The 14,450-nt window shown below is 42.4% G+C and overlaps 1 pseudogene; it reads right to left on the bottom strand.

The window, feature by feature from the left end:
• Positions 1-6,864: 6,864 nt before the first annotated feature.
• On the bottom strand, positions 6,865-11,929 carry LOC146766382 (peptidyl-prolyl cis-trans isomerase-like 4 pseudogene; annotated as a pseudogene).
• Positions 11,930-14,450: the final 2,521 nt, after the last annotated feature.

Below are 14,450 nucleotides of genomic sequence, written 5' to 3'. Positions count from 1 at the left end.
TGCATTCATTCCACACACAGAGCAGTTACAGAAAGGACAAACATCTTGACACAAGGTGTAAGGAGCAGCCAAAACTGAGATGAGTGAGGAAAGCCTTCATCAAGAGCAACTCCTGGTGCTCACCCATAAAACTATTCTGACATTTTGGTTCTTTCCTTAATCGGTATCTTGAGACCCCAAGGGTTTTGTGTAAATCTTGTATCCTGGCTGAGAAGGTTTTGCATTCCAATACCTTTTCCCTGAACTGCATTGTTTACCTGTTTTTATTGAATTGTAGGTGTGGTTGGGTTTCTTCCCTTCTTTTCCAGATTTGTCTGCTGTAAACTACAACACAGCATTTCCCCTGATTTACACAGCCAGGAGAAATCCTCAACCAGAAAGCAATTGTTGTTAATTAGTATCACACTGCCTTAAAGAATAGTTGTCGAGTCTTTTAATTTTGCATAGTTGATTTTATTTTAATGTCCCTGCAGACTGCTTTCTCCATGAAGTTTAATGATGTTAATGATAGTAAAGTCATTTGCAATTACTGTGATACAACTTTGGTTAAGACAAGCTAAAAGGAGAATTGAGCTAGAAACTGGTGATCCTCTCCTTATTCAGTAGTTGCTTTTATTAGCTAACTTAGTGCAAGGTATCTATGAATGACTTGGGGTAGTAAGTTTGGATATTTACCTAAAATTAATCAATCACTTGACCTTCCTGACACAGACAATATTTCACAGTGGTAAAACTGTGGGCCAGGCTCTCTGCTTCACTTAAATTGATTTGACCTCACTGGAGTCTATTATTTCTGCTGCTTCAAAGTGACATCAAATCTCATTATCTTCCATGGAAATATTCATCCATGTCCTGATCTGTTTTGAATAGAAACCCACTTGGCACAAGAAAGATCTTGTCCCACCCTCTCTCTCATGCTTCATAATTTTGTTTTTGAAGATCTTAATACTGCTTTTATTGCAGTATTCCAAAATGTTTGTTATGAATAGTCTATGCTTTGAAGGGGGGCAGAGGTGAAAATACAAGGCAGCATATGTTATATTTGCATTCTTTTTAATGTTCAGACTTCTTTTGACTACAAAATGAAATGACAGGGTTTCCACACACTGTGGCTATTTGTAGAAGTAATGTTGTCTACAGTTTACTATGAAAGAAAACCAGAGAGAAGCAGCTCTCTGGAGTTGTTGAAGACAAAAATAGAAGTTTTTTTTCAATCTAACTGCAAGGTCTTGCTGATGTCCTTGCCCATGATTATACTCTTTCTTCTACAATGCTGATATTAAACTTGGGGTTGTGTGGTATCTTGCTAACTTCTAATTGCTCTGTCTTTAATGGAGTGTTACTTATTAGGTCTTGCTCTTGATCTTTTCAAAATTATCTGTTTAAACCATCTCAAATGCAGTTCTTTTCAAGACTGAAATAGAAGAGGACAGATTTATCCTATTAGTGCTTAACTCTTGCCCACTACCTCCAGTTGGTGACACGGCTGATTAAACATCATGCATTATCTAGTGGAAATGACTCCTCACTCTCTCTGAATGTCTTGTTCTCTGTCACCACCTCCAACATGCTGATACTCAGCATTGTGAGGCTGCTTTTTTTCTGCCTTTTTTTTTTTTAAAGCCATAGTGTAACCTGAGATAACAGAGGAGCCCTTTTGTGTAAAAAGGCTCATGCCTCTAAGAATGAAGAAATTCTGACTGTTCTGATATAGAACTCTGTTCTATGATAGTCATCTTGCCTTTAGGATTTCCAGAGGTTTTGGTTTTATGAAAATCAATCATGTAGTAGACCTTTTTATGTCAATCTTAGCTGAATAGACATTAGTTGCTTAAAAAAAAAAATCATAGAATCATGGAATCATAGGAGGATTTGGAAGGATCCTTAAAATCATCAAGTTTTATTCCCCTGCCATAGGTAGGGACACCTTCCACTATCCCAGGCTGCTCCAAGCCCCATCTAACCTGGCCTTGGACATTTCCAGGGATGGAGCAACCACAGAGCACTTCCTGTGAATTTGGTGTAATCTGGCCTGGAGCAAGAGATTAATAAAAAGGCACATTCATTTAACAGCTGACTGAATAAAGTATGGAATTAATATATTTTTTTTTCAGTCTGCATATATCTTCATTTGAAAATCTTTCTGGTTCTTGCAGCCTTGGCAAGATGAAAAGCACTGCCTCATATCTCTTATAAAACAAAATTGGGACATTTGCTTTTGACTTCCAATGTTACAGAGTTTTGAACAGACTGCATTGATATCTTCCTAATTTAGAAATATTATACACCACATATTTTTTAATTATTCTGGGTTTTGATAAGCAATCCTGCAGTGGCTTTTAATAAAAACAAAGAAGCTTTTGTCACTGAGGCCACTTTGATAATCCACACCCATTAGATGGGATCAACTGGACAACTCAGCCCTGCTGTGTTCTGCTGCAGGTGTATGTGGGATGGAGGCCTAAAGCAGAAAAAACAAATGCTGGATACTCAAGGAACAGGTCATAGCATGGGAAGTGAGAAGGGGACACTGGACACTTAAAATTAGGTGGGCTTTTAGGAGAAATAAACTCAAAAGCTGAAGGTCCCCTTCACACAAGAGAAGGGGAAGATTCTTGTGAAGAGATTTCAAGATTATTCCAAGACAAATATCTCTTGAGTATCCTGTGACAATTCTCTGTGATGCTTTTCCTTTGAATTAGTTTCCCAATCCAACCACTTTTTCCTTCCAAAGGTCCAGCAAGGCATCTAAAATCATTTGCAGTCAACTATTCTGAGTTGTATAAATATTTGATGACATAAACTCCTGTGGGCACTGCAATAATTATACAAATTGTAATGCTAATCCGTGGTATCAATAATGGCTTTGGAGAAAATAGCATTATATACTTCAGTCCCAGAGAATAATAACAATATTAACGCAGCGCTGACACTTGGCAGCACTGCCTCTCCAGCCTGTGTTCACTTGGCAATTGGAATTGCAAAGAAGCAGGGAAAGCAGACATTTCTGGCTGCAGTTCTGCTTCCAGAGTGGCAGAAAGAATTTGGCATTTAATGATATGCAAAGTGTTGTTCCTGTTTTATTGTAGTATACTATACATGCCTTGGAGCATGACTTAGAGTAATTTAGCAACTGGAATAACAGGCATTTGGGAAGAAACTAATTTCATAGGAAGGCAGATCACAGACACTAGGCTTGTTCATAAAAATGTTGCCTTGTCATGCTTTGTGACATTGTGCCTCAAGCTAGCAAGAGGATGTGGGGGGCAGCATCCCTCAGCTCAGACTGGATGATCCACTTGAGAAAAAATTACTAGTGGATTTAAACATGGTTCCTAACTTTTACAGACCCACATCAAAGATCAGAAGGTTGCATTTTTCCTTCATTTTGCTCTGGCTGTCAGTTGGGACTCCTGCACAGGTTTTCCTGTGGCTGCCCCATCCCTGGCAGTGTGTGAGGCCAGGCTAGATGGGCTCTGAGTAACCTGAGACAGTGGAAGGTGTCCCTGCACATGGTAGGGAGTGGAATGGGGTGGGCTTTAAGGAGGTCCCTTCCAACCCAAACCCTTCTGTGACATCCCAGGGTGGCTGAGGCTGGAGGGGCCCCGGGGCTGCTCTGGTGCCACCTCCCTGCTCCAGCAGGGCCAGCCCAGAGCACAGGGCCCAGCAGTGTCCGTGTGGCTCTGCAATGTCCCCAGGAGGAGACTCCACAGCCTCTCTGCTCCATCTGCTCAGGGCTGGCACTGCCCAGGGCAGGAGTTCTGCCTCCTGGGCAGGGGCAGCTCCTGGGCTCAGCCCTGCCCGTGGCTCTGGGGCCATGGCTGGGGCTGGAGCAGAGCCTGGGCTGCTCTGAGTCCTGCAGGATGGATGCTGCCAGGTGAATCCCATCTGGCCTTGTGGGTGTCTAACTGGTCATTAGCCATTGTCCCCTGGGTTATGGGGGCTGCAAAAAGATGATTTTTAAGGTCCCTTCCAATGCAGTGTTGGTGATTCCATGGGGGCTTCACTCAGTCACTAAGTTCCAGCTCTGGGATCTGTGTGTCCTGAGCTTTGGTGTTAAAGAGTGAGGCAAACAAGGCATGGTGGAGCTCAGCCTTTCCCTCATCCCATGGCACTCTCCTGGCCTCTGCATCCAGCAAAGGATGGAGTCTTCCTTTCATTGCCAATGCATTTATATAATGTTCATTGTCTTTACCTGCAGTGGCCAAATTAAGTTCCAGTTTGGCTTTGGCCCTTTTAGTTTTTTTCCCTCCATAACCTCTCAACATTCTTTTAATCCCTCCAAGGTACTTGCTACTCCTCCAAAGATTATAGACTCTCATTTCATTCCCTGAGTTCCAGCCTGAGTTGTCTATTTAAGGAGTTTCCAGGCCTGCAATTACAGTCTTTTTCCTTGACAAAATATATATTATGGAGCTCTAAATGATTATATAAAATACCTTTCTGTGAGATGCTTATGTATCCTTATTTAATGAATAGGATAATCTTATAGGGGGAAAATAATTTAGAAAAATTAATATAAGCAGCCTTCAATCATTGGACTTTATATTGTCTTGATATGACTATCTTGCTTTAAAAAACCCCACATATTTCCTAAATCAAATAAGAAATCAAGACTGAAAGTGGTATATTCTTGCTACTATGAAGACTTCAGGGTGTCTGACGAGGTAATAGAAAAAATACAATAGGAGATGGGTGTTATATCCTATCCTGAATTTTGTTACAGTTGCCATTTTTGGTGAATATTAATTCAGTTCTATGTGACATGTCTCATGAAACATTAGAATTCAATGATATAATGAAATTCAGAATAGAACATGCCAATGTTCATCTGAGACCTATTTATCATATTCCAGTCAGTGGAATAAAAGAGATCACTTAGGAAATGTTTTAGGTGAAATTATAAAACAGTTTTCTATATGTTCATGCTAAAAGTTGGGTTCAATTTCAGCTGTAGTGGCCTACAAATTGGGTATTTTAGAGGCTTTTTTCCTCTTTAGTTCTTAAAAACTATTGTGTATTACCAAGTGATCCTTTTTGCTGCATTTTTAGCAACTAATCTCTGATCAAAGAAACATCAAAAGTGCTTCTTAAGGGTTTACAAATCTCTGCATTCTTCTATATTACAGAATATGCTGGCTAGTTTGGAGTATGTTGCATATTATTTTGGGAGTGGAATCCTTCAATCACTTAAAGAATAAGAGATTTACTGGTAATTTTTATTATTCTGTATTATATTAGCCTTTCTGTTTTTTCATCAGAGCCATCTGGAAGGTAGATGGCAATAAAGACATTGAGTATAATTATAGCAATTCAGACCCCAAAAAGAAAAAAAAGTTAAAAATTCTAGTATGCTAGAAAACATTCTAGGAACTTTCAGTTTCTGAAAAAGAAAAACAGCACAGTTGACTGAAAGAATAACAAATGGAACAGAGAAGTCAGATAAACATCAGTGCTGAATGCTGGGCATCTCCCTGGACATGGCAGTAACTGAACATATTTTCTACTGAATATCTTTTATATTCCTTAGTGTTCCTCTCTTCAGGAATTTTACCACAGTTAGAAAATGGGAACATCCCCAAATAATGGAGCATTTATCAAAGCTGTAGGTGAAGGAGCAAGGCAGCAGTGTGGGGATGTGTGTTTGTAGGTGTGGCTTGAAGGGAAAGTCCAGGATCCTCAGTGTTGGAACTCAAAATGTCCCTCAGACATTTTTGGGTGTTCCGGGTTCAGGTCAGAAGCATTTGAGACCCTGGCAGGCAGCTGCAAACAGCTGTGATTTTGGGTTTGAACCATGGAATGATTTACCAACCTTGCAGGAAGAACAAGAAGTCACAAAAGTTTAGATATTAGAGTAGAAGTAGTCACGAAGTAGACGGAAGAATTTTTGAGTGCTGTACAGGGGGTTTTGGTTTTGTACATGGGGGTCAGAGGTTTTAAGATGGATTTTACAGGGATTTGGGCCTACCCTGTCCTCCCTCTTTCTTCTTCCTTACCTCCATGTTCTTGTGATGTTGGCAGTCACAGATTGGTTTAGAGTAGAAAAGCCCCATTCAATATAGGTAATAGGCATTGGGGAAAACTGTAAACATGTAACATTTAATGTACCGTATAAAAGATAGACAAGCACCATTTAATATAGGTAATAGGCATTGGGGAAAAACTGTAAACATTTACCACATAATGTCCCATATAAAAGGCAGCAGCAGCCCTGGCAGGGAGAGAAGAAGCAGTCGGGGTCAGAGAGGATGTCAGGGTGTGTGTGTGCCTCTGCCTGAGCTGTGAGCAAACCACAGCAGCCCAAGGAGAAAATCTTTTAGATAACTTGCAATAAACTACCTTGAGACTGAACAACAGAGACTGCTGAGCCTTTCTTTGGAAGCTCGGGTTGGAGGAGAGACTTTTCCACCATACGGAGCCACCCCTGACCCAGGGTGGGCTTTGGCACTCAGGAGTGGTGGTGCCCTACCAATGAGGAAATGAAATGTTTGTCAGGACAAAGCCTGGCTAAATCATGGAATCATGGAATCTCAGAATGGTTTGGTTGAAAGGGTCCTTAAAAATAATCCAGTGCCACTCCTGCCATGGCAGGGACACCTTCCACTGCCCCAGCTGCTCCAGCCCCAGTGTCCAACCTGGCCTTGGGCACTGCCAGGGATCCAGGGGCAGCCACAGCTGCTCTGGGCACCTGGGCCAGGGCTGCCCACCCTCACAGGGAACAATTCACACAGAATCCACATTTTCACAGAATGACTGGGTTGGAAGAGACCTTCAAGACCATCAAGTCCAACCCAGCCCCAACACCTCAGCTGAACCCTGGCACCCAGTGCCACATCCAGGCTTTGTTAAACACATCCAGGGATGGTGACTCCAGCACCTCCCTGGGCAGCCATTCTAGAATTTATCACCCTTTCTGTAAAAAAAGTTTTTTCTAATATCCAACCTGTATTTCCCTTGATGCAGCTTGAGGCTGTGTCCTCTGGTTCTGGCAGTGCTGCCTGGAGAAAGAGACCAACCCCCTGAGCACAGCCACCTTTCAGGAGCTGTAGAGAGTGATAAGGAAGTTGTAAAGTGTGATAAGGATTCCAGTTCCTTCCCAATATCCCATCTAACCCTGCCCTCTGGCAGTGGGAAGCCATTCCCCATTGTCCTGGCACTCCATTCCTTGCAAATAACTTCTGCCCATCTTTCCCATAGATCCTTCAGGTAAATCCTGGGGTCATCTGTTTGTTGTACATGTGCTGCCTTCACTGTTAGAATCTCAAACAGGTCTCAAAAGAGTTTTCAGTCAACTCTGCTTTCTGAGGTTTTTCAGTGAAAATCCCCTAAAATCCTACGTTTGCTGCCAAACTCATGGTATTGTGATGATTTCTTGTGTATTGGCCATGACACTGTGTCTCTGAAAGCATATCTAATCAAAAAGCTACTGTGCATGGAAGAGAAAAGAGCACCTATTTCAGTGGCCAGGTGAGATCTCAAGGTCTGACCCTCTGATCTCCTCTCCCTTTTGACAAAGTTCAGACGTGGTCTCTGCACTGATTCCTTTGACTTTTCTGCTCTTTTTCTGCTCTTTCCTTGCTTGCTTCCCACTGGACACAATCTAGCATGTCCTCTGCTCCTGTTATTAATTAATCACTGCTGGTCCTTTCAGATTGTGATAGAATCATAGAGTATCCTGAGTTGGAAGGGACCCACAAGGATAATCAAATACAAATCCTGGCCCTGCACAGAACACCTCATTATTCTTCTTTTCTCATCTAATCTACAGGATTTACACTTTTTTCTCCCTTTCCCCCCTTCCTGCTAGAGATTCACCCTAATGTTGTGGTTATTGGGTTTTTAATTTACTCTGTATTTGCCAATTTTATCTTTTGGATGGTTTTTTTTTCTCCCTGCTCTCCTGCCATAGTGGCACAAGCATAGGGAAGAGTGAGCTACACCCTTGGTTGTTTGCAGAGCTTTGGTGTTTCCTGTGTGTAGCTGGTGGGACAGCTGTGTTTTTTCCACTTGCAGTAACATTTCATTCAGGAGAAATATGTTTTAAATCAAATCGTGACAGGGCATCACTTCACACTCATGGAATAATAAAGGAGATAGTCTGGGGAGAGGATCTGCTGCCAAACTCTTCTGAAGAGGGTCTATGACCTCCTGCCATCAGCTCCTGTGAAGCACAAGGGTCACACATTGTGTTTCTGAACACACAGAACATGGGGTGGCCCAGATGTAACAGGTACAGATTTTTAGGAGGTCTGTAGTTTCCCCATAATTATTCAAGGTTATGGCATGGAATTCTGCATAAAGTAACTACATGGCTTTTCCCTTTCTTCTGCTCCTGTCGTGGAAAGTGATGTTAAACTCCTTATTGATCTGTGTGGGAGCTCAGCTGGACCAGCTCCAAAATGCTTTTGAAAGTCCTACTAGTTCTCCCCACACTTTGATTTATCCAGTCTATTCTAAAGGGCAATTTCAATCCCTAATGGAAGCCATCGGTATTTTCAAATGAGGCACCTTTTAAAATGTGGAAATAGCTTGGAGAATAATTCCTGGTAAAGTAAATGTTGAGTGTTAGCTTTTTGTTGTTGCTGTGCAGAAAAATACAGTTTTGCTTGGGGTCGATAAGAGATTGAAAAGTGTGGGTAATAATAAAAGCTGAAGTGGGAGTTACTTTAATAATGGGATGTCATGTGTAAGCCTATAAAATAAACAGTAATTATCACATTTGAGAAGCGACTCTGTTAGAATTCACATTGCTCTTGACAGCTTCATCTGCACATCAAGCCTTTCTGGAATATGCACTTTCTTGTTCCTAATGAGAAAACAAATGAAACAGGAATTCTTACCCTGATAGAAGGTGTTGATTTCAACAAAACCTAAACAAAAAACTAGATAAAAGAGAGCCAAAGCAGCAGACTGGAGGATTAGTTCTTGCTAACACATTTTGCTTTTACAGAGCAAGATAAAAAACAGAGCTATAGTTTTATTATTTATGATTTTCCTCCATCTTTTATATGACACATGTTGAAGGGAGTGGGCTTTATGTATTGCAGCAGAAAATCAGACATTTAAAGAGCAGCAGTGGATTCAGAATAAACTCTGTAGAATTTGCAAAGACACAGTAACATCTCTTGAATCATAAACTTGGGTGCCATAGACAGGTAAAAGAATTATAAAAGAAAGTTAAATTTATTATTTTAGTTCCCCTCTGTCTTTTCCTTGTTCTTCATCTGTACTTGTCTTTTTGTCTGCTGTAATGTGTCTCCTGAGAACAGCTGCAACTCTGTGTCATTCTTCTCACCCTTTGTCCTCTTCCTACAGCATTCTTCATGCTTTCAGTCAAAATCCTTAGATTTTTTTGGTCGTCTTGTCATCATCTCCATTTTCAGAGTGGTGATGTTTTTTCTTTTTTTTGTTGGACTCTTCTATATCCTCATCCAGCACGAGGTTGTACTTGGTATCTTGCTTTGGTTTTACCTTTCTTTTCAGAGTAAATTTCAAAGGTTTGTCACGTTCTTTCTTATAGTTCTTGAAATCTTCCTTGGTAGATTCCCTTCCTTCCACATTTTCCCTTCCATTTGATCTTTGCAACAGACTGGCTAAAATCCTCATGTATCTGTCTGTCCTCTGCCAGCACATTGTCCATTTTAAGGTAGGCTTTCTCACAGTCTTCCTCCTTTTCAAACTCAATGAAAGCATAACAAAGAGATTCACTGGTCTTCCAGTCTTGGATCACTTCACAACTTTTAATGGGACCAAATCATGAAAATATTATCTCCAGGTCTTCACCTGTGGTCACAGGATTCAGCTTACAAACAAACAGCACATTTTCTGGTGGCTTGATGTCTGCATCTGGTAAGTCTCCCATTTCTAGAAGAATGAGAGGAGTTTTTGCTTCTTCTTCTGCCTGAACTTCTTCTATTTCATCTGCTGACCTTCTTGTCATGTCATCAATTTCTTCATCTGCTCCTGTTCTGCCACTGTCAAGCTGTTCCTTTGTAGGATCTGGTGAGTGATCAGGAACACAAAAGCCAGGTGGATCATCAAAGGAATAATCTAAAATTACTGTATGATTTATATGGATATTTTGATATGGGATAAAATCTTTATCTACAAAGGTTTTATTGATTGTCTTCAGTACATCCATGCCTTCTGTCACTTCTCCAAGTACTGTATGTACACCATCAAGGTAATCAGGTTTTCCCCTGCGGTAAAAAGGAACTGTGATCCATGCTGATCACTTCCCTTGTTAACCATTGACACAGTTTCCTTCTTCTTGTCCTTGATTCTGGGCACCTTTCCTGCCTCAAAAAATCTGGCTTGATCACCATACAGTCGACAAAATATGGATTTCCCTCCACAGCCAGCTTCCATGGGGTCACCAGTTTGTATAATAAAATCCTGCTCTTCGTTATAAATAAGAGAATAGTTGCAGTGCTTGACTTTGCAGAGCTTCAGGAAGTTCAGACAAGTGCAGGGGTGCTCCTCCATGTACAGGTTGCCCACCATGGTCTCCAGCAGCAGCGCCATGGCTGCACACACCCAGCCCAAAGCTCTCCCCTTCTCCCAAGATTATTGGATTATTAGCAATTTTGAGTTCTTAACTAATTCCTATAACCTTGAATATTATTTGCATCAGTTCTTTAAATTTTAGAAATAATTAGCTCATGAGAAAAATATTACTGCTCAAGCAGACAAAGTTGTTTTAATCATGCACCAGTTTTATTGCCACAACTCTAGAAATGTATATATCTAAAAGTGTTTGCAGCAAGTAGTCTTTAATCTCTTGTTATACCTGAATCTACATTACATAAATTTATAATGGATTTGTCACACCCTTTTTAATCCCTCCAGAAAAATAATTCTATTCACAGATTGTCTGAAGATTTATTGTTAATAAGATTAAGCAAAATTAAGGTCCAATATTGTCAGGTTTGAGTTATACTAAAATATGTTCTGTTAATTTGATTAAGGATGAGTTCTCTTCAGTTGATTTTGTTAAATTAATCTCTGTTAAGTTTGAGTGTTACTGAGTTTGGACAATATCCAGTTTAATTGTTATTCACTTTAAGCTATTTCCTGTTCTATTCCAGTTTTATTGAGATTTATTTGCAGTTCTGTTATGTTTTTATTTAGTGCAAATTAAGCGTTGGTAAAATTATGTAAAGTTAAGCCCCGGTATTGTTATATTTAGAATAATGTGAAGTTATATTCTATTAATTTGATATCCTTTTACAACTGAGCTCTAGTAAGTACATTTTGTTCTGTCAAAGATAATTTCTACCAAGTTTGAGTGTTGTTTAATCTGAGTTGTTGTAGATTTTGTTAATGTCTAGGTTTGAAAGACAGGTGTCTGCTAAGGAAGAGCAGGTAAGGCACACACCACATGGGTAGATTCTACACCACGTGATTTTTCTTAAATTTTTTTGTTTGTTGAGGAAATGTACCTTCAGCAATAGTGAATTCAGTGCACTGACTTCATTCAGAGGGATGTTAATGGCAAAGGCACTGATTTGGACATCAGCAGGATTACAGACTTCTCTACAGTTTGTCTGAATTTAGCCTTGTGTCCATGGGCACGCGCTGGTGCCAAGGAAAAGGGGAGATGTGTGTCGCTGCCAAGGCAGGACGGGAATGAGAAGACTCTGACTCAGAAGCTGCTGAGAGTAAAACTCTGGTTTATTCAAAATACACTGCTCTTTTATACAGAGCTTTGTGAGGACCAACTCCATTGGTCCTGAAGTGGAAAGAACCCACGCCATTGGTGCAAAGTGCTTGATGCACAGTGATAGAACTAAACTATAAACAATGTGAATAACAAGATTAAAATTAAAATGTAAAATTATTTACATTCTTCCCCAGCTCTTTCCCAGGCTTCTGCCTGGGTAGAAACTCTCCGTTTCTCTCTTTGACTGACTCTGAGACCCAGAGATGTGGTGTCCAACAGGGCAGAAAAGGGGCTCAGAGCTCAGAGGGCAGGCAAGGGAGCAGCAAAGGGCAGGAGCAGCTCTGGCTGAGCCCTGCATGGTGCAGGGGCAGACGGAGCCCCTTGGCTGGGCAGGCCAGCCCCTGGCACACCCCGAGTGCCACCCATGGCAGGGCTGGTACCGATGTCCTGCCTGCCCACAGTACCTGGGGAAACGGCAGCAGCACACCCTGGTTCCCAAACCTGTTTGTCACCCTGCTCAGCACAAATGGATGTTAAATTAGTCCCAGCAACAGCCGGGTGGTGTCAGGCTGGGCTGTCACTGGTGTCACCCCCGGGCAGGGGTCTCGGAGCCTCCAGCCAGCCCCAGGGCTGCTCTGGCAGCACTGAGGGAACAACTGCTGCAAAGACTCCTCAATTCCCTGGCAATTCCACTACAGACCAAAGCCTTGCTGCAGCAGAGATCCTTTTTGGATAAGGATAATGTTTGGGCTAAACGTCTGATTGGAGCTGACATGAGAGGTGTTTCCTTGAAGCAGCAGGGTACAGATGCCATCAGGGCACAGATGCCATCAGGGCACGGATGCCATCAGGGCATGGATGCCATCAGGACACAGGTGCCATCAGGGCACAGATGCCATCAGGGCACAGGTGCCATCAGGGCATGGATGCCATCAGGGCACAGGTGCCATCAGGGCACAGATGCCATCAGGGCACAGGTGCCATCAGGGCATGGATGCCATCAGGGCACAGGTGCCATCAGGGCACAGATGCCATCAGGGCACAGGTGCCATCAGGACACAGATGCCATCAGGGCACGGGTGCCATCAGGGCACAGATGCCATCAGGGCATGGGTGCCATCAGGGCAGGCTGCAGCTCCATCAGCTGCAGTGTGAGTGCAGCACCCCAGGCATTCATCTCCCCCCACGGGCCTGGCCCCAGTTTGGAGAGGGAGGTGCAGGCAGATGTTCCCCCTCCTGCGCTGTGGCACTGTGTGCTGAGGGAGGGGACCAGGACCCCAGGGGCATCTACCTGGGCATGGTTTGAGCTATAGCTCTCTGGAGGGAGGAGCCATATTTGAAATCTGAGGAATTTGGGGAGTTTATCTTCAGCAGTCAGGGAATGTGCAGCAGCAGGTGACTGGTTTGGGTTTCCTGCTGGTACTGACACAGCTCCCAAGCACTGGAACATGGTCTGCAGCTCCCTGTGTGTGTTTCCCCCCGTGAAGTGTTTTAATCTATTTGATGATGTCTTCATACAGCATTATTTTTGATGTGGAGGTTTCCTTTGTGGTGATGATGCAAAAGAAAAACACCTTAAAGCCAGGGCAGCTTACACACAAGGAGTGTGTGGCTGTAGGAAAGTGATGTACTGTGTAAGCCTGGAAGGAACAAAAACACTCTCCTGAATATACTGAGCTCATGGATTGATTTTTTTTTTTTTTTTTTTTTTTTGGTGGTTTGTGTCAACCCCCATCCCTGCTCAAATATTTTTAATGTTCCAGAGAGCCAAATACAAATGCAGAAAGGAGAAGAAAATCAAGGGCATAAATTAACTGTGGTTTTGAAAGGATGAAATGAGGAAACAGAATAAATGCTAGGCCACTATTCCTAGTATGACATACCAGGAATCTTGTGTCCAAGTTCAACTCTCTTAGCTTTGAAAAATTTCATAAAGGCAGAAATCTCACCTGGCTGTGGGCTGGAAGGAGCCTGTAATTTGTGTTCAGTTTGTGTTGGTTCATTGTTGCACATAAATATTTGCACTTTAGCCATGGAATAAAATCTCTTAAAAAATAGTTGTGATAAATCAGTAGCAAAAGACAGGACAGCACTGAACCCTAAGGATTAGGAGTCTCTTGGCTGCTCCACACCATGCCAGGCAGTCAGGCCTGGGCTCTGGGTGTGCATTCTTTTCACAGGTTCCATTCTCACTCCAGTCCAGAGACAACTGGATCACAAAAGTGGGAAATTCTGATATTTTCTGTAGCAAATATCAAAGGCACATCTACAGGTGGGATGAAGATGTGATTGAGAGCAGCCCTGGGGACAAGAGAACAGGGCTGGTTGGATGTTGGGAATGAGGAATTGTTCCCTGGCAGGGTGAGCAGCCCTGGCCCAGGTGCCCAGAGCAGCTGTGGCTGCCCCTGGATCCCTGGCAGTGCCCAAGGCCAGGCTGGACACTGGGGCTGGAGCAGCCTGGGACAGGGGAAGGGGTCCCTGCCATGGCAGGGGTGGGATGGTCTCTTTCAAACCATTCTGGGATTCTGTGATTCTAATTCCAGTGGAAAACGTTTCTTTTCCAAATGTCTTCTTTTCAGCTGTTCACAGATAATGAAAGCACCTGTCTCTGGTGTTTGCATTTCTTTTCAGTCAATGCAATACCTTTTCTTTGCTTCCTCCTTTTTAAAGCAAGGATCATTCCATATGTGGTGGTTATAGCTCTGCAGTAAATTTTACCTGAATTCACAAACCCATGAGAGTTAGTTTGCATTCGAAGGAGAGGTGCTGGTTTTTCCTTTTAAAAATT

This window comes from Lonchura striata, chromosome 11, assembly GCF_050655825.1.
Source record: "Lonchura striata isolate lonStrDom1 chromosome 11, ASM5065582v1, whole genome shotgun sequence".
Lineage (NCBI taxonomy): Eukaryota > Metazoa > Chordata > Aves > Passeriformes > Estrildidae > Lonchura > Lonchura striata.
Note: the sequence above shows the minus strand (reverse complement) of the source record. Positions and strands in the feature narration are given on the sequence as shown.